Raw genomic sequence first — 21349 nt, 5'->3', positions numbered from 1 at the left:
CGAAATGAAATACAAAGGAAAATAAATGTAACTAGTAAAATAAACAAACTGTACAATTAAGGGCATGTAAAAATATTACAAAATATAGAAAAATAGGAATAGGGGGGGAAATATATATATATAAATTTTTAAATGTTTTAAAGTGGCATTAAAATGTTTTAAAGGGTCAAAGTGGCAGAGTGTCAAAGTGTCATGTGCAATGGCAGATAGACATGTATTGTATAAAGTGACTTATAAAAAGTGGCATGTGCAATGGCTTCAGATATGTAAATATGAATTGCATGCATGTGTCCATGATTGTCCAGTCAGTGTCAATGTTTAAAAGATATTACTCCTGTGTGGTGTGATGTGATTGAGAGATCTTATCGCCTGCGGGAAGAAGCTCCTCCTCAGTCTCTCTGTGTTGGCCTTTAGGGAGCGGAATCGCTTCCCAGACCGCAACTGAGAAAACAGTCCATTGTTTGGATGGCTGAGGTCCTTCACGATCTCCCTGGCCTTGGTCCAGCACCGCTTGCTGTAGATCAAGTGCAGGTCAGGGAGCTCGGTGCGGATGATGCGCTCAGCTGATCGCACCACCCTCTGTAGAGCTTATCTGTCCTGCATGGTGCTGTTTCCAAACCAGGTCGTGTTTCCCGTCAGGATGCTTTCTATGGTGCAGGAGTATAAATTCCTGAGCACCTTAGAGGGCAGTCTAAAGTTTCTTAAGCGTCTGAGGTGGTAGAGACGCTGCCGGGCCTTTTTTACCATGGTGTTGATGTGACAGGACCATGACAGGTCTTGCATGATGTGAACACCGAGGTATCGGAAGCTGTCCGCTCCAGTTGATGATGGGGGTCTGGTACTGTAGTTCCTCTCCTGCTTAGTACTGAAGTCCACTATCACCTCCTTTGTCTTGCTGACGTTCAGGAGGAGATTGTTCCCCTGGCACCAGTTCTCCAGATATACAATCTCCTCTAGGTAGGCCGACTCATCATTGTTGGTGATCAGGCCCACCACGACAGTGTTGTCAGCAAACTTGATGATGGCGATGGAGTTGGTAGTGGCCACGCAGCCGTGGGTGTACAAAGAGTACAGCAGGGGGCTCAGAACACAACCCTGGGGGGCTCCAGTGCTGAGAGTGAGTGAGGCTGAGACATGTCCGCCCATCCTTACTGCCTGTGGTCTGCCAGTCAGAAAATTGGAGATCCACTGACACATTGATGCGTCCCAGGTGCTCCAGCTTGGTGGTGAGTATGCAGGGAATTATGGTATTAAATGCAGAGCTGTGGTTGATGAAGAGCATTTTAACATAATTCCCTTTCCTAGTGTCCAGGTGAGTAAGTGATGTGTGGCGGAGATGGGAGATGGCATTGTCTGTGGAACGGTTCTGGCGGTATTCAAACTGTAGTGGGTCGAGTGTGTCCGGTAGTGAAGAAATGATGTAGTCACGACCTGGTTCGGGAACAGCACCATGCAGGACAGACGAGCTCTACAGAGGGTGGTGCGATCAGCTGAGCGCATCATCCGCATCGAGCTCCCTGACCTGCACTCGATCTACAACAAGCGGTGCTTGACCAAGGCCAGGAAGATCGTGAAGGACCTCAGCCACCCCAATAACGGACTGTTTACTCTGTTGCGGTCTGGGAAGCGATTCCGCTCCTTGAAGGCCAACACAGAGAGACTGAGGAGGAGCTTCTTCCCGCAGGCGATAAGGTCTCTCAACCACAACCACACCACTATGCAGAATTACACAATATTTTCATAATTGGTCAAATCTATCAATCTTCTTACATCCATGAACACTATGGACAATTACACGCTCACCTTCCTTCATATATACACTACATGTCGTACGTTACATCCTGGACCATTGCACAAAGACACTTTAATAACTTTGCACACCTACCTTCACAACTACACTACATTTTACAGTTTTACATTTACATCCTGGACCAGTGCACAAAGACACTTTAATAACCTCTGCACTAAGACACTTTGTTCCATGCATATTTGCACACACCGTACAACCATTTCTATTTTTATTTTTAGTTCTATTTTTTCATAGCACATTTCTATTTTTATTTTTAGTTCTATTTTTCCTAGTTTAATTTAATTTTGTAATTTAATTTCTATCGTATTTCTTTTATTCATATTTATTTCTTATTTGTAAAATTTAACTCTCTTTTGGGGTCAATGGCAGTCGTATAATGCATTTCACTACATTTCGTACTGTGTATGTTTGTGTATGTGACAAATAAAATTTGAATTTGATTTGATTTAGTCTCTGACCAGGCGTTCAAAGCACTTTATCACTACTGAGGTAAGGGCTACAGGGCGATAGTCATTGAGAGAAGCAGGATGAGGTTTCTTCGGAACAGGAACAAGGATGGACTCTTTGAAGCATGTGGGGATCACCGACTGAGATAAAGAGATGTTGAATATCTCAGTGAACACAGGTGCTAGCTGGTCTGTGCAGGCTCTGAGAATATGACCTGAGATGCCGTCTGGTCCTGCTGCTTTCCTGGTGTTCACTCTCTTGAAGGCTCTCTTTACGTCATGCTCGGTGATGATGAACGCGTTTCCGGTGCTGGCAGTGTCTTCCTGTCTGCAGACATTAGCGCCGCTAGCATTAGCATAGCTAGCGTCTTTAGCTGCAGCTTCGAAGCGAGCATAGAAGGTGTTTAGCTCGTCTGCCAGAGTCGCGTCCACGTCAAGATCTCCAAGGCTAACAGAAAAAGTTTCTATCAATAAGATAGGACCTAAACCAGTCTAGAGCTGTCCCCCTAATTCTCACCCAGTGTTCTAAGCGTGACAGAGGAATGTCATGGTCTACTGTATCAAAGGCAGCTGTTAAATCAAGCAGCAGAAGAATCACAGAGTTACCAGAATTGGTAATACAATAAATATCATTTAAAGGGGTCATACAGGCCTACATGCACTTTTTTAAGCTGTTTGGACTGAACTGTGTGTTAGGAGAGTGCGTACACAACCACTCTACGATGATAAAGAGCCGCCCAGTGGTTTTCTTTTAATTTATTACAATAACATGCCCCTTCTGAAATCAGGCCAATCGCAAATGCCTGTCGATGTGACGCCACACCACAAGAGGCCCCTCCTACACTAGTTGATTGACACTGGTATTTTAGCAAAGACCTGCCCCGAGTGGAAAGAAGCTGTCGGCCATTGTTTTTCGCCGCTGGAGCAAAATCTTGGAGCGTCTAAGCGAGTGTTGTGTACAGTTGTTGAGTGTAATAGCGAACACAGCGGTCGTCATTCACTACCAATATCTGAGCCGCTGAGGACGCAGTGGCTGAATTTAGTTTTTAAAGCTAACGTCCCCGCCGATTTACCTAAACCAGACTGCTTTATAAACACGGGTCAATATAAAGCAGGTTTTACTAGGAAGCTGCTCCTAAAAAATGGATCTGTACTAACGCTTCGTGTTCCTGCTTCATCTTCACCCAGCTCAGTGATTAATTTCTTTTTCTATGACTCTTTGCAGATCGCCTTTTCTAATAATCACGATGAATGCGGAGTGTAAGTTAAGTTATACTCTCATAGAACATGGTTATGGCTTCTTCTCTATGTACATCCGTCTCTATATAATCCCTAATCGCCCGTTTATAATAAACAATGCATTAAGGTGATTGTCTAGTTGCAAATGGTGTAGGTAGTCGGAAAACTATATTATGCTTACCTTTGTTACGTTAGATGGTTTATAACAATGTCTGTCGAAGATTAAGAAGTTATGTAAACAGATCAGTAAACACATGGTGTCCGTATCTCTCTCAGTAAGCTTCTCCGCTTTATGTTGTTGTTGCTCGCGGCAGCGTAACAGCCCTGAAGAAAACAGGCTCAGAATGACTGAAGGAAACAGGCTCAGGCTCTATATTCCAGCATTTTCCAGTTTGGACTGCATTTCCCACAAAGCACTGCGTTGTGGGTAATGCAGTCCAAAGCATTGCCCGCACTGGACTACACTCCCGTGGCTATACCCCACATGTTTTGTGAAGACACGCCCCACAGAACTGGGGGGGCGGGCTCAGCAGAGATCATAAGCATTTAAAAGAACATGCACTGAAATAGGTTGCTGAGAACAGAGCTAGTTTTTACCATTTAAAAATAGTGTTTTATTTACACAACCATTGAGAAATTTTTATTAAATATATTACAAACTTTTCATTAGGACCCTAAAGATCATATTAACATTTACTGAAACATGTTTCTGGATGTTCCCTTTAAGACTCTTAACAGAGCTGTTTCAGTACTGTGAAGAGCCTTGAAACCAGACTGAAAGACTTCAAGCATTCCATGCTCACCAAGATAACTTATTAGTTGTGTATAAACTACCTTCTCCAGAATCTTAGACAGAAATGGTAACTTAGAGATTGGTCTGTAATTAGACAACACAGACGGATCAAGATTAGTTTTTTTTTTAACAAAGGCTGCACAACTGCATGTTTAAAATGTATGGGTACCACCCCAGAACCCAAGCTGCTATTTATGATATTTAAGAGTATAGGACCTAGAATGGAATCTTTGAAAAGATGTGGAGGAATGGGTTTAGCAGGAGATCCTGCAGGCTTCATAATATTAATAATCTCTAACAGAAAGGAAAGAGAGATTGGTTAAAAACAGCAGAGCTAGAGACAGAAATGGAAATAGATGCGTTACATGCAGAAGATGTAATAAGATCCCTTGTAGAAGAAACCTAATCAATAAAAAACTGGAGAAAGTTCTTACACATTTTATATGAGTTTTCTAAACTGGCAATTTGGGGACCATTAAGAATTGCATTAAAAGACTGAAATAAAACGTGAGGCTTATGATAGTTTGCTAAAATTAACTCAGAGTAATGTTTGGGTTTTGCAGCTTGTAAGGGCCATATTTAATTCTTGTGATTTGTTGTTATGTTTATCTTATTTCAGTTTATTAGTTAAGCATTAAGCATTAAGTATCATACTCATAATTTGTATTGTGACATCATTTCATGAGTTGTTCTGTGACATCATCCCACAGTTTCATGTCTATCACGCACGTTAGTTGTTAGTTGTTGTTAAGACACGGAAGGATACAGAAAGGTGTGGAGCACACAAGCTTTTGACCGTGACACAGTAAGCTAAAAGGAATACAGTAAAATGAGTTGTTGTAACTATAACCTATTGAAGCTACACAGCTTTTACAGTTTTCTGATAAAGACGCCAACTATCTCTCAACGAACTAAAAGACACTTGCAATTTGTCCTTTTTCCATTTGCGCTCCACTTTTTAACACTCACATCTGACAGCACGTGTCTCGTCATTCTCGCCTGATTTTTAATGGAGCCACGAGTCCAAAGATGCCTTACAGGTGGAATGGAACCAGGATGCTAATGCCTTAAACACATCAGAGAATTGAGCAGCAGTGGAGGAGTTAAACACGCAACAGCACCGTGCACGGAAACAGGTTTTAACATCATTATTTGGTAGAACAGAGTTAAACAAAACAGGCATATGATCAGAAAAAAACTGCATTACAGACTTCAATGTTAGAAATAGATAATCCATGAGATAAAACAAGATCAAGGGTGTGTCCCTGCTCCTGTGTGGGGCCCGACACTGACTGCACAAAACCAACAAATCAATTAAACTTAAAAAATCTTTGGCCAACAGATTCTCAGGGCAACAGACATGAACATTAATATCACCCACAATAAGGACACGATCATATTTCGGCATCATTTCAGCCAAAAAATCCTTATTATAAGAAATATATATTATATTATATAAGAAAGTCCTTATTATACTTAGGTGGACGATAAATCACTCCACACAGCACTGTGTGAGAGCGGCCAAGCTCAAATAAGTTCAGCTCAAAGCTGGAAAAAGTCAGTAACGACAGCTGCTTACAATAGTAGTTGTCTCTATAGACCACCGCGATTCCTCCTTCTCGACCCGATGTCCTCGGGGAGTTTAGATAGGCATATGATGAGGGGAGAAGTTCAGAGAAGGCACTGTACTCACCAACACTTAGCCATGTCTCCGTAATAAAAAGAAAGTCCAAACCACGTGAGATGATAAACTCCTTTAGAATGAAAGTTTTGTTGGTTATTGACCTCACATTTACCAGGCCCATGTTGGTCATCCTGTTTAGAGTCAAGGGCAGGTTAAGATAAGGCCAGGGCGCCCGACAAAGCGAGCGCAGGTTCCCCGTATTTACCCCTCGCAGCCGGCAAAAACGTGGCGCACTACAATGCGACCGAGAAAATTCACCCGAGCCAACCTCAGGTACCAGCCAGGGTACCGCGTCCGTGAAATCCCGAGACATAATACGGTACTAATCAGTTCCATAGATTGATCGGAAGGTCTCAGAAAAACACGCCAAACAGGCCTTAAGCATCACTTGACGACCGTTGCGTTTCCCTCGGTGACGGGAGCGCTTTTTCCGGCGACCTGGAACTGCACAGCGGTAGAGGTGAGCAGGTATTCCCGATAAGAATAGGGGCAAGTGATTTTGCTCATTATTCTTAAACCGTGTAAAATTTTCCACAGCAGGCCGGAGGTTCAAGAGTGTTTGGCGATCATACACCAACATTCATATAAAATGCAATTTCGTGATAAGTGTATGTTGTTAAAGTATTTGTGGATATGTATGTAACGACGCGAAAGGCCAAATGTAATGGCCAAAGACAAAGCGTGCTGAAGAAGACGCAGCAGTTTAGCACGCGCTCTCTAATCTCTCTGTTTATTTTGAGTTTTCAGTTTTCTTTTGGTTTCCTTTTAAGTTTATTAATTAATAATCCCACGCTATGGGAGCCCTCCCAGCTCTGCAACAGCTCCCTCTCTCCTTGCTCCTCGCTGTCCTGTATCCATTCGGCCAGCTCGGGCGAGATGGTGATTGCTCCCCCCCAAAAACAATCTAGGGGAGAGACCTCCGCTATGCCACTTGTAAGGTCTAGCTTTCTGTCATGATTCTTACCTCGGTGTCTGTGTTTGGGTGGCATAATCGCAGGAGACGAGCTGGCGTTTCAGGATCAGGTTTTTATTAAATATAAACACATAAATAACACCAACAGAAATCATATAAATTGCAACAAAAGCTAGACGCCTGACTGAAGTTCAGTCAGGCTTTTTATAATCAACTTAATCAGCTTACCTCGGTTCAGGTGAATCCTTATGTCACCTGACCGAGGTGCAGTCTGGGACATGAAGTCCAACTAAAACAAAACTATAACATAAAACAAACCCAGGCGCTTTGGCGCCCTCTAGGGGTTAACCGTTACACTTTGCATATTTGTCACACTTGTATGGGTGGAATTTCACTTTATGAGTGTTTTCAATACACTTTATGAGGAAAAGAAAAATTTGCCTTTTTTTTTGTTAGATATTATACATCAGTGTAAGATATACCACTCGTCAGTGTAAGCTGTACGTGCAGCAGGTCAGTGAGGATAAACCAGTGCCTGCTGATGTTTGTGTTTCCTTCTGGCTCTCCCTTTTTAGTTATGCTGTCATAGCTAGTCCTGCCGGAGTCTCTGCTTGCACTCTGCACTAAATATACATTCACTTTTTACATTGTTCGACTGTGACCATACCTAACTGTTATTTCTCCATCTCTTTGCTCTCTCCTTTTCTGCTCTCTCCTCTCTCTCTCTCCCTCTCTCCTTTTTCCTCTACCTATCTCTCTGTCGAGCTATACATGTCGCTCCTGAGCTGCCAGTGATCCAGACCCCCTCTGCCCACTGGACCTCTCTAACTCATCCTGGAGTCCTGCTTCTGGTTGGAGATCTTATCACATGGATGCCCCCGTGTGGTCTGCCTGGAATGCGTGTGGTGACTGGGGTTGGTTCCACTTTTCCATGAAGGTGGTCCTGTCCTCGACTGATGCAGACTGCTGTTCTCTGAGGACCTGTGACTTCAGTCGCTCAATAGTTCAGGACTGAAATTTTTCACAGTCTACCTGAGCCTCCAGGAACAAACTGGACTTAATTTTACACATCTCCTCTTATATTGAACTTCCAGTCTCGCATATTATTATGCACATCAATCCCTGCTATCTGTTTTCACCCAGATGAGGATGGGTTCCCTGTTGAGTCTGGTTCCTCTCAAGGTTTCTTCCTATTACCATCTCAGGGAGTTTTTCCTTGCCACTGTCGCCGTCGTCCTAGGCTTGCTCATCAGGGACAATCAGGGACAATCATAACTTTTTGATTCATACACATTTACATTTCATACAAACTTAGTTCTTTTGATTGTGTAAAGCTGCTTTGTGATGATGTAAATCGTTAAAAGCGCTATACAAATAAAATTGAATTGAATTGAATTGAATTGATGATGACTAACACCTCTCCCCTGATCTACCAGAGCCAAGTGAAAGGAATGGCAATCAAACTGAACGTGTAAGCTGGAATAAAATCAGTAGCAGCATTAACTCATGCTAGTAATTATTATGGTACTCTATATTAATTCAAAATAATGTTTTTTAGCATTATTTCGAATTAATATTGACTACCATAATAATTAAAATAAGTAACTAGTTTACTAGAATAAGCTAATGCTGCTACTAATTTTATTTCAGCTTACCTGTTCAGTTTTGTTGCCATTCTTTTTAAAATATTGTCTTTATAGTTTTATATGTTTTTTTTTTATGTCCGGTTCTTTGTTTCTTTGTTTTACTAATATGACCCAATATATGTTCAGTGATACTTTAAATATGTTTAGAAATCATTCATTTCTGTATTGTGTTATATTTTTATACATGTAACTGATGTTAAAAATGTATCTCTACATTTATGAGCCAATGTATTATGATGTGGGCTGCTGTAGACCAGAAAGTGCAGGGCCACTTTTTGGTTCCCCTGGACACAGGCAAAGCCCAAGCCTCTACAGATCTGGCCTTAAAAAACGCACGTTTTCGGAAAAGGGATCCCACGACTTGCCGCGAGTGCGCGCGGAAAGCTGTGAAAATGCCCTTCAATACCTGTAGGGGGCAGTCGTGTTTCAGTCTAAAGTATTGTGTGTCTACTGAAGCCGAAAAATGTTATGTCTCTTAGGCGCCCATTGACGGCAAGCGACAGAGCTCATAAACGTGTCAAGCTCAAAATTATATGTATTTATTCTTCATTTTCATTCAGAATTATTATTATTATTAGTAGTAGTAGTTCTCCAAATTTATTATTATTATTATTGTAACGCACCCGCGCGTGTGCAAAAGGACTACAAAGATGTATGACGTTAGCCTATATTTACGCGCATTCAACGCAGACGGGTACTGGTGGCTCAGTGGTAGGTGATTCGCCCGCCATGCGGGAGACCCGGGTTCGATTCCCAGCCAGTGCTCAAAATGCCGGTGCTATTCGCTAAAATACCATGATATAGCCATTACATTATCAAGTTATGCATCAGTACTAAATGCATGTTTGCAATTGAGAATTTTTTTTGAAGCTATGAAACACATTAGCACTCACCACACAGTTGCTGTAATTTAATGATTATCATAAGCAAAAAGTGTAAAACAAAGGATTCACATTTATTACATTTTCACCCAGAGCGGAATTCGAACCAGGGTCTGGACGATTTTATAGGATATATACGGATATTATACAGATATTATTTAAGCAACGCCACACCACGTGGAAAGCAACAAAAATGCTTCAATTTCATTGGCTGTCACTGAGTGTCAGCTATTCACGACTGGCCCCCGCGGAACACAGAATCCCCGGGCTTTGACTGCGCTTTCTCCATTCGTTATTACAGGGGCGGACTGGGACCAAAAAGTGGCCCTGGACTTCCTGGCCCACAGCAGCCCACACCATAATACATTGGCTCATTAATGTGGAGATACATTTTTAACACCAGTTACTAGTATAAAAATATAACACAATACAGAAATCAATGCTATTTAAACATGTTATTTGAAGTATCACTGAACATATATTGGGTCAAAGAAACGAAAAAAAAAAGAACATCAAGACAAATATAAATCTATAAAGACAATATTTTAAAAAGAAATGGCAATAAAACTGAACAGGTAAGCTGAAATAAAATCAGTAGCAGCAGTAGCTCACGCTAGTAAACTAGTTACTTATTTTAATTATTAGGGTAGTCAATATTAACACGAAATAATGCTGAGAAACATTATTTCAATTAATATTGACCACCATAATAATAACTAGCACAAGTTAGTGCTGCTACTAATTTTATTCTGTTTGATTGTCATTCTTTTTATTTGGCTCTGGTAGATCAGGGGAGACGTGTTGGTCATCATCAGCATGTATTATGATGTGGGATGTGGTGCGCTGCTGGATCCAGCCTCACTGTCCCTGACCTGTTATAGGCAGAATCTGTTCATTTGAAGCATTTCACAGCATTTACCTCTAAAGCTTTTTCTTATTTTCGCGTAACCTTTTCTTCTTCCTGCTTTTCATTCATGGAAATTATTATTAATTTGCTCAGAAAATTTGCTGCATCGAGAAAGGATCAATATCTAAAAATTTAAAGATGCCCACGTGTGTGGACAAAGAATACAAAAGTGTATAATCTTTAATAAAGTTAATTTAATACAATATTGTTTCCAATGCTGAAGCAAACATGATTTTGTTTTAGTCTATTCATTGAATACAACGCGACAGCGTGCTCCGAGGTGAAGCGCACCCACAGTTACTGTAATCCCCCATCTCACCTTTACGACAGGTGTGAAGTCATCAAACCGGTTTCGTTGCTGGGGGAATTCACAGAATTGGGGTTTTTTAAAACAAATTAACAAGACCGAGCAGACTTTAGACAGGGGGTTTGGTTGGTTAGAAGTGGCGCTGACGGGGGGCGGGAGGGAGTCTCGCCCGCGGAGCAATTCAGTGTAGAACCGCCACTGCCTATTTTCCACCACATCACGTACTTCCCTGATCTCCATCTCCGCGCTTTGCTTTTATAATGTGGAGCAAGCCCGAGATCATAATATCGTACCATTCATCATTCAAAGTTATTCATATCAGTGTATAGTAAGTGTGATTTGAAAAGTGCTATAACTCCACCTGCTACAGTTTCAGCCCAGTGGAACAATCTGACTACACGTGAAGTGCCATGAAAATGTATTTGCCCCTTCCTATTTTTTTTTCTTTGCATATTTGTCACACTTGTATAGGTGGAATTTCACCTAAACACTTTAGGTGAGAACGTATAGGTTAATATGTATAGGTGAGAACAGCTGATTCACACCTGGGGAGAGTGAATAGTTTGCATTTGAATGTTGTCTGGCATTGTAAGCACACGCAGTGACACTAACAGAACAATAGGATTAATAGGAATAGGAGGCACTACAGAGGAGGATTTTAATTTAGACTATAAAAAAATTAACCTGCGTCTATTTTTAGGCGTGCCAGCTGCCACTTTTTAGTCTTATAATGCTAAATAATATAATGATCCCGGGTTTGCGCCCTGCGCTATAAAATACGAGTACGACGGCCATCCGCGGACAGCAGCTCCTGCCTCCGTCCGCTCGCGCTGGCTCTTCTTTGAAGTCTGGGGCGCGTTCCAATTGCCCCGTTTGCATGCCGCACTTCCGCGTTGTGTGCGCGCGTCTCATTCACACCGCGTAGTAAAATCCACTGTAAACCAACAAACCCCGAGTATTTTATAGCGCGGATTGGAAGCCCGTGATCTTTAGCAAGGAGAGCTCTTCTTCACTATTCGTGCTTAATTCCGCAGCCCCGCTTCTTCGCATATCTGAAGGGGAGGCCGCCTAACTAGTGAGCGAGGAGCGATATTGAAAAAAAACTATTGTCCTCAAAAATGTAACAGATGAGGACTCTGATTAATGTGCAAAAACTATATAATAAAACTATATAAGACTACATGCCTTTATATGACTCAACTTTTACTTAAGTGCACTCACAATAACGAAAAAACGTGATTTTATAAATGTTTGAAAGCAAATAAGCTGCGCTGTTCTGTATTGTTTTTGGTGAACTTGAGCGCGTCAGAAAATGAACGCAAACGTTTTTTTAAATGTTCAGAGTCAGTCTGCTTGCTGTTTACCCGACGCGTTCATAATCATTAGTCTACTTCTGCCGGTGCGCTCTGGAAAACTCCCTGCATGCGGCTGAGCGCTGATTAAAACTATGGAGTGAATTAAAGAGGAGAATCACGATGCCGAATCGAAGTCCTGAGCCCAAACCTTATTTAAATTAAATTAACAAATACTATAAGTAAAAAAAACAAAAAAAAAAAACAATAGCCCACGTTTAGAAACCGTTTATAAATTCTTTTCGACATGAGTTGGCCCGGTGTTATGCGCAGAGCCCCGGGAGATTTCCTGAAGCTCCGAAATCACTGGGGCATTTTTTCTAAATAGATGCTATTGTTAATAATTGATGGAGGTTTGGGGCTGTATACACACACATTTTTGAGGGGTTTAAAACGAATTAGTCCGAGCAGACCTACATGAAAGGTGAGAAGTGAGTAACTGCGCGCGCTGTCGCGGTGTATATACTGTACAACACGCGTTTATCAACCTACATAAAAACGCTGCCTTTAAAAAACGCTTTATAAAAACGCTGCCTTTTGTAAAGTGAAAGTACTTTACAAAAGACAAACTGCTTTATTTCAGTCATGAATTCACAATCACATCACATGCCAGCTATTATTTCCAGCCGTGGTTAAATAATGTATGAAATAATTATTAAATGCTGAACACAAACAGCAAATATGATGATTATTATAAAATGCCAGAAGAAGCTCGTGGTCATAAAATAATATTTACTTAATAATATAATATATATAGTTCATTCATGTCTTCTGATGATGTCGACACATTTTTTACGTTTTAAATAAGATATGTTGGCATATTCACGAATCAGGACATTCGCATAGTTAAGACTATCAGCCTACTATCAGGAAATTAAATTAATTTCAACACCATGTAAACCGAGACATTGCCATGTCTTTCACTGTTTTGTCCCTGTTAAAACATTACAAAAAATATATAAGAAACTTATTAAGAATTTTAAAGCACGAATTTGGGCATCTCATTTCATCATTATGAAAATAATATGAAGCACATATACACACATTTATCATGAAAGATCTGTTGTAAAGCAAAATAAAATTCATGTTTGCTTCAGCATTGGGAACAATATTGTTTTAGACTAAGTAATTATACACAATTCTTCGTTGTACAGTACTTGGTCCGGCGTTTAAATAAAGTCCTTCCATGCGCCATCTGGCGGATATTCAGTGAAGCACAACACATTTATTTAAATTCCCGAATGTTGCTTACGGCAAGTTGCGGCGCGCCGCGCGCTAAATTGAGGCATCCCGCGGGAAAACACGCGCAGTCTTAATGACCACATCTGTATCTGTCTAAGACACCGGTGAGAAAGTGAGGGCGAGCGACACGCAGCAGTTTAGCATGTGCTCTCGGGTTAAAGTGCACAAAGCACAAACTCTACTCTATCTTTTTTCCTACTATAAATTCTCAGTAAGGCCAAATGCCCCAAAAGCATCTTTAATTTTTTGTTTTAGTTTCCAGAATCCCGTCCGTTCTAGCGTAGATGGCGGAGCTCTGTTTATTTTGTGTTTTCAGTTTTCTTTTGGTTTCCTTTTAAGTTTATTAATTAATAATCCCACGCTATCTCCAAACGGAAATGTCTTCCCATGTCTGTCATAAGCTCTCACAACAACTTCAATCTTACTGACCCCATCTAAAGCCCTTCGTCAGGTCTATTATGATCAGTAAACCATACAACGTTTGGACAAAAATGTTCTGGAAGGGATATTAAATAAGGAGAATACACAATTTTGTTTCAATACAGTTTTATTAAATACATAATATTTTTATGGTTTGCTGGCAAAATACATTTTAGGCAGAGACTTCTGCTTGGTCTTGTTAAATCGGTTTAAACCCCCCATTTCTGCGAATTCCCCCTTCAGCAAAACCGGTTTGATAACTTCACACCTATCATAAATGAAAGGTGAAAAGAGGAGTTACAGTTACTGGGGGGTCTGGGTGTCACCTCGGAGAGTGCTGTTGCATTGTAGTCAGAGAATAGATTTAAACAGAATTATGTTTGCTTCAGCATTGGAAACAATATTGTATTAGGCTAACTTTATTAAAGATTATTCACTTTTGTCTTTATTGTATTCGTCTTTTTGCACACACACGCGGCCATCTTTAAATTTAAACAGAAAATAATAGTGGGCCGGTAGGAACGTTATTTTTCATATAACTTAAACGGCTAAATGAGGTTAAATATACACAATACATTAATAATTGCATTTGCTTTATTTGAGCACTCATTGAGCTTTTTCATTTTATATATACCCAGCAAAAAAAGAAAAGTCCCTTTTTCAGGACTGTATATTTCAACAATAATGTTGTAAAAATCTAAATAACTTTACAGATCTTCATTGTAAAGGGTTTAAACAATCTTTTCCATGCATGTTCAATTAACCATAATCAATTAATTAACATGCACCTGTGGAATGGTCGTTAAGACCTTAACAGTTTACAGAAAGTAGGCATTTAAGGTCACAGTTCTAAAAAACGCAGGACACTAAAGAGACTTGTCTACCGACTGTGAAAAACACCCAAAGAAAGATGCCCAGGGTCCCTGCTCATCTGCGTGAACGTGCATTAGGCATGCTGCAGGGAGGCATGAGGACTGCTGATGTGGCTAGTGCAATAAATTCGCATGTCCGCACTTTGAGACGCCTAAGACAGCGTTACAGGGAGACAGGAAGGACAGCTGATCATCCTCGCAGTGGAAGACCATGTGTAACAACACCTGCACAGGATCGGTACATCCGAATATCACACCTGCGTGACAGGTATAGGATGACCACAACAACAGCCCGAGTCACACCAGAAACACACAATCCCTTCATCAGTGCTCAGACTGTCTGCAATAGGCAGTCCATGAGAAGGAGATGCACTGCAGTACTTCAAGCAGCTGGTGACCACACCAGATACTGACTGGTACTTTTGATTTTGAGCCTCCCTTCATTCAGGGACACATTGTGAACCATTTTTAGTTTATGTCTTATGGTGTTGACTCTTTTAGTGTTAATACAAATATTTACACATTAAGTTTACTGAAAGTAAAAACAGTTGAAAATCAGAGGACGTTTCTTTTTTTGCTGAGTATACTACCATATCATATATTTGTTTCTAATACTGCTTTATCTATATTTTACAACATTACATGCAGCTTGTAATTTACTTGCGATTGTACTTTTAAAATGTAACCGACGTATCTAAAGTATAAGATTATTTAACTACTTCAGCAGTGAATGAGAAATTTGGTCGGTCTGGCTTTTAAATAAAGTTCTTATTTGATATAATTTTATTATTTAATTAAGCGTTTATCTATCAAGTAGCCTATATTAGTGCGAGCCGCGGGTTTATACATGCCGATAAATGAATTTTAGATGGATTTTAAAGCATCTTTTTTAGGCCTAAATATTTATTTTAATTAATGGCCAGGTGTATTACGAAGTTGTTTTCATGGAGAGATTGTGTGTGTCTGCGCACCTGTCTCATACTGTACTGTGGGTGTGTATGCACGGAGAGTTTGTGTGTGTTTGTGATGTTATCTTCTCCTTCAAACATGCTTCCAACCAACCAACCTGGCCTCCAAACTCAGCTCCTGATCATAACTGCTCCTTTGATCTGCCGGTTACGGCAGGGCGTCGACTGCTGATCAGTGTAAAGTAGCCTGTACAAGCCAAGCTCTTCCCCAAAAATAGTGTAAATGTCTGCAACAAACACTAACCATTAAAATGTTAAGAATCTAATTGAACACAAATATATAAATTAGATTTTCTTTATGCATAATATTTTCATTATACATAAACTCATGCTAGGGTACTTTTACTACACTGAAGTACCATTTAAAGCTATTTATTCATTTCTCTTTCATTTGCTTGCTTACTTACTTACTTACTTACTAACTAAAGAATGCTTTAGTAAAGAGCTCTAAAACAACATCAATATGAATGACAATGGAATATTATAGAACGTGCGAGTTGACGCCCATGCACCAATCACTAACCATTAAAATGTTGGATTTGAATTGAAATGGCACTTAAAAATAAATAGTATAATATTTGTTTATAATATTTATAAATAAATACACTTTTTTTACAATGCTTCCCTTATATAATTACTTTTCATTTGTATTTTTAATATATATAATAATATAATTTAAATTTTTAACTTTTTTTTGTAAAGCTGCTTTGAGACAATGACCATTTTAAAAGCACTCGATCGATATTGCCAGCTGATAGAGAAGGAACAGCCAATCAGAAGTAGTGTGTGGATGTCTGTGTGGGTACACTGCATGCGCATAAAGTGCTTTGTCTGCTCTAAAAATGTCAAACCCCGCGCTCAGAATTGTGGCAGGAATATAACCATAGAAACCCAGCATTTTTTAGTGTACTACTACAGTACTAATGAATGGACAAAGCGCAGTCAAAGCCCAGGGATTCGGCGTGCTGTCGCATTGTCTTCAGCGAGTAGCGCATATTTTTGTGTTTGTTTCTTTTCATGTCTGTAGTTTTATCAATAAATCTGCTTATATCTGCGCACACGTTTATCAGCATTTAAAAGCCGCACACGCAACTTATTTTTAATTTGCAAAAGGCAGTGTTTATTGTTTAGTGTATATTTAAAGCACATAAACACAATAAAACAATATTGTTTTAGGCTTTTTGCACACGCGCAGGTGCGTTACAATAATAATAAGAATAATAACATTAATAAATTCGGAGAACTACTCACAAGGGTGGCTCTTTTATTTATATCAAATAAAAATTTGGAAATGTTGAGAAAGCACAAGTTAATATACTCACAAAACGAATATATTACAAGTTGATAAAATGATCTGCGGTAGCGGAAAAATCCACCAAAAAAGGGGACACTACACAATACGGTATTAGATATCCCTCATATCTCTGTCCCTCTGCTGTGTGTATTCATTTACAGGCTGCAGCGCACGCACGCATGCACATACACACACACTCCCCTGTGCCCTCAGTAAACCTCTAATTACCGTCCGTATACAAATGAGTCAAGACGTAGCCTAGTGTAGTGTCATGTCGGAATTCAGCGGTCACAGAGTGGAAAGACTGAAGAAGGAGCTGCAGCATTTTATTAGTTACAACAAGCACAGCGATGTGAGTCCACGTATGCTGAATTTGAAATTACCATTGTCTGACAGACCCCCACGTAAAGCCCCGCCCCACACTGTAGTTCATGGATGAATTTGTGAAAGTTTTTCCAAAGAGAAATAGGAGACTGTTGTTGTAGAGTGGATTGGAGAGAAGAGAGCTGTTCATTTACTTAAAAAAAATACATAAAGATATATATATAACATAATATGATCTGTTCTATAGCTCATCTGTTTAAACTTAGTTTTTTTAATTTTTCATAAGACAACCTTTCAGTTTTGTAAATATTCTAGTTATAGTGTTAAGTCTTACTTTAGGTTAAACATTTTTGAGTATTTGACCATCCAGCTTAGATAAAATTTATGTCATTGATTGATAAAATCTGGATTAAGGATATTTTATTTTTATTTTGTTTTATTTATTTAATTTTTATTTTTTAGTCCCCCCCGAGGAATTGCCACCTTATTGTGGTTAGGGGGTTTGTATGCCTCAGTGACCTTAAGAGCTATACCAGCAGGAGCTTGGTCTTCAAGTGGGACACCCAAGTTGGACAGGTCTAAAGGTAGACGCCTGACAAAGTGCAATCCACTTCTCCTGGCTTTGGACGCAGCTAACAACACAATTTAGCAAGGACAATACTGTTACTACTGTATAAGCACAGGGACGAAACAGTGATCAAACATGATGCCCCCATCACATTTCTGACTGACCCGGCCCTGACTACTAGTACCACCACCACTACTAATAATAATAATAATAATACTGAATGAAGAAAGTGTAGTTAACGAAGTATCATCATAGAAGGAGAGAAGAAAATGAAGAATAAATACATATCAGTATTTACAGTTTGAGAGCTCCATTGCTTGCTGTCAGAGAGAGAACACATTTTCGGCTTCAGTAGACACACAATACTTCAGATTGAAACACGACCCCCTACATGTAATGAAGGGCATTTTTACAGCTTGCCGCGGCAAGTTGTGGGATCCCTTCTCTTAAAACGTGCGTTTTTAATGGCCAGATCTGTAGGACAATTCTACTGTCTATGTAGAATTGCACTCTTTGTAGTTCAATATGTAACTCAGTGGTCAGTAAGTCTGCCATTTCTACAGCTAAAACTGCAGAACAAAGTTCCAGACAGGGAACAGTTAGAGGAGCGTGAGGAGCTAACTTAGATTTGCTGAGGGGAAACCCAACGTGGCTGCACCCCTCTGTGTCAATTGCTCTAAGGTATGCTACAGCTGATATGGCCATCGTAGATGCATCAGCAAAGATGCATCATACATAGTTCTCTGTATCTGGTAGAACACAGAGAAACAAGAAAATATGTCCTGTTACTCTGAATCAGTTCAAGCTCCAGAACTGAATCGAGCCATGCTCTCTAATGATCTTTTCTTTCAGCTGGTAAAGGACTGTCCCAATCACACTGATAATTGGTTAGTTCTCTGACTAACACCTTACCTTGTACTGTTACAGTGGCTAAGAAACCCAAAGGATCATAAAGACTATTGACCACAGAAAGGATGCCTCTTCTGGTAAACGGGTTCTCTTTCTTTGACACATAATAAGTAAAAGTGTTGTTTTGTTGCTTCCACATGAGTCCCAGACTTTGTTGCAAAGGTAAGGGATCTGATGGTAACTCAATGTCGTGCAAATCCTTGGCCAAGTCGTCCTGACAGAATGCTCTCATAACTTTTCTGTTGTTAGAGGCTATTTTGTGCAGCCTGATGTTTGATTCTGCAAGTACTTCCTTTGTCCGTTTCAACACAGTGAAAGCTTCTTTACTGGTTGGAAAGGAAGAAAGTCTATCATCCATGTAAAAATTCCGAATCACAAATTGTTTCACTTCCCTGTCGTGTTTGTCCTCTCCTAGCAGAACAGCTCTTCATAACCCATATATCGCCATAGTAGGCGACGGACTGTTCCCAAACACATGCACTTTCATGCAGTAGTCCACAATTTTTTCTTTTGGATCATTATGTTTAAATCATAGAAACCTGAGGAAGTTTCTATGGTCTTCACGGACAATTAAGCAATAAAACATGTGCTGTATGTCTGCTGTGATCGCCACATGTTCTTTTCAGAAACAGATGAAAACACCTAACAATGTGTTGTTCAGGTCTGGTCCACTTAATAACACATCGTTGAGGGAGGTACCTTCATATTTAGCACTGAAATCACATACAACACGTATTTGATTCTTCTTCTGCAGATGGTAAACACCAAATATGGGCAAGTACCAACATTTCTGCTGCTTCCATTAGGGGTGCAAGTTCAGCCTGATCGGAATCAAACATTGTTTGCATAAACTTAAAGAAGTGCTCCTTCATATCGGGTTTTCTTTCCAGTGTGTGTTGTAGAGATTCAAAACGTCTGACAGCTTGGCACTTATTCTTAGGTAAACGAGGCCTATTTGGTTCGAAAGGTAATGGCGCTACACATGAATTGGAGTAATTTACATAAACCTCCCTGTCCATGATGTCGAGGAATATTCTGTCTTCAATTAACATTCCTACCTTGTCATTACGCGATGTACTTTTGAACACCCTGCTGCCAAGATCCTCTGTATCAGAAACGGCTGTAGCTACATTGTTTGCAGTTTGCAATATAACACTGAGTTGTCAAAATTCTCTTTGACATATATGCTACTAGTGCACAGTGAAAGTATGGATGAGTGACCACTACTCAGGACGTCAGTTCTGAAAACACTAACATCAGAAGTTGTGTGTGTTCTTTCAAGACACACCTCTCCAATGATCACCCAACCAAGTTCTAGACATTGCGGGAATAGTGCGTTGTGAGGTCCCCTGCGCTGCTCTAGAACTTTATGCACTCGTAGTATGTCTCCGCCAAGGAGCAAGAGGATAGCTGCACAGGCGTCAACAGCTGGGATTTCATCTGCCACGTCTTTGAGATGCAGATGGTATCTAGCAACCTCTGGGGATGGTATTGTCATGCACACTCAAGACTCGACCGGCACTAGGACCCGGAAGTAATGCGGTCGTGAACCAGGAAGTTTAAAAGGAGTAAACAAACCACAGTACAACACTCAGTCATTGAGTTGCCCGATGTCGTCTCGGTTGCATTCATCAAACTGTGAGTACTCACTTTCTTGGCTTTGCTTTCTTACTGAGTGTGTTTATAGGACACGGATTAGATTGTGTCTTTCCCATACTCCCCAATCCCGAGACTCCTAAGACTAAACAGCGTGATTATCCTGCCTTTTCGTGTCACTCCGCGTTTGGGTTTACCAATCACGCTACACAGGGCTAACCGCTAAAGCTACGTCTTCTGGTCATATCAGGTTAGTTCTTGACAGAATGACTGAGCTGTCCACAGTGAACCCAGCGGAGTATGCGCGCCTATGCGATGTGGTGGATCAACATGCCGCGCTCATCAATCAGCTAACCGGAGAGCTCGATACTCTGCGTCAGAGCGTCCAAGAGCTCCGGTGGCGGAGCTCCGGCAGGAAAACGCGTGGCTGTTGCTGAACACGTAGGGACTGTTGATAAGTAATTGAAACTGAAAGTAAGGATTTGCCTGCTTTGAAATTCACTATGGCAGACAAAGACAACGCTGCCATTACTGAGTCTGAGCGTGTGAGGGCGCTTGTCCACAAAGGTCTCGAAGAGAAGCTTCACGAAATGATAAACACCAGAGAAGGCAAGTGGAGTCAAATGACTGCAAAATCCAATGAAATAGAGTTGCTTATGGACAATGCTTGCAATTTAAATGACGTTGAAACTAAGTGTAGTAAGTACAAAGGGTTTTTTATTAAAAGCAATGTAGATGTGCGATTGTGCTTAAGTGCAGAAGAACACAAACATGATCCCTACAACTGGTATTAGCCCAAATTGCTGTGCTGCACAGAATTCTTGGCAAATGGGGAGTTGTGGATTGCGGACACTAAGAACCTCTTTAAGATGTCTCAAACATTCAACGATGAAGTTTCACCAATGAACAGCATGTCAATGGTGGCACTTAAGACACTCGCTTCTAATAAGTCTGGAAGTGTAGCTACGGCAGTATCCAAAAAGTCCTCAACATCTGCAGCATCCTCAGCTCATTTTAAAGAGGAAGCTAACAGAGCAGCCGTGTTGGTTAAAGCAGCGACCCTAGAAGAGCGGCAGGCATTAGAAATGGAGGAAGCACAAATAAAGGCACAATTAAAAAGTAATGAAGCACAATTAAAGGCAGACTAAAAACTAATGAAGCACAACTAATGGCTACAA

General features: G+C 40.5%; 1 protein-coding gene across 1 annotated transcript in view; it reads right to left on the bottom strand.

Annotated features, from left to right (window-relative positions):
- Window positions 1-21349, bottom strand: part of reln (reelin) — a 1039407-nt gene that overhangs the window by 839903 nt on the left and 178155 nt on the right. The window lies entirely within an intron of this gene.

This window comes from Clarias gariepinus, chromosome 7, assembly GCF_024256425.1.
Source record: "Clarias gariepinus isolate MV-2021 ecotype Netherlands chromosome 7, CGAR_prim_01v2, whole genome shotgun sequence".
Lineage (NCBI taxonomy): Eukaryota > Metazoa > Chordata > Actinopteri > Siluriformes > Clariidae > Clarias > Clarias gariepinus.
Note: the sequence above shows the minus strand (reverse complement) of the source record. Positions and strands in the feature narration are given on the sequence as shown.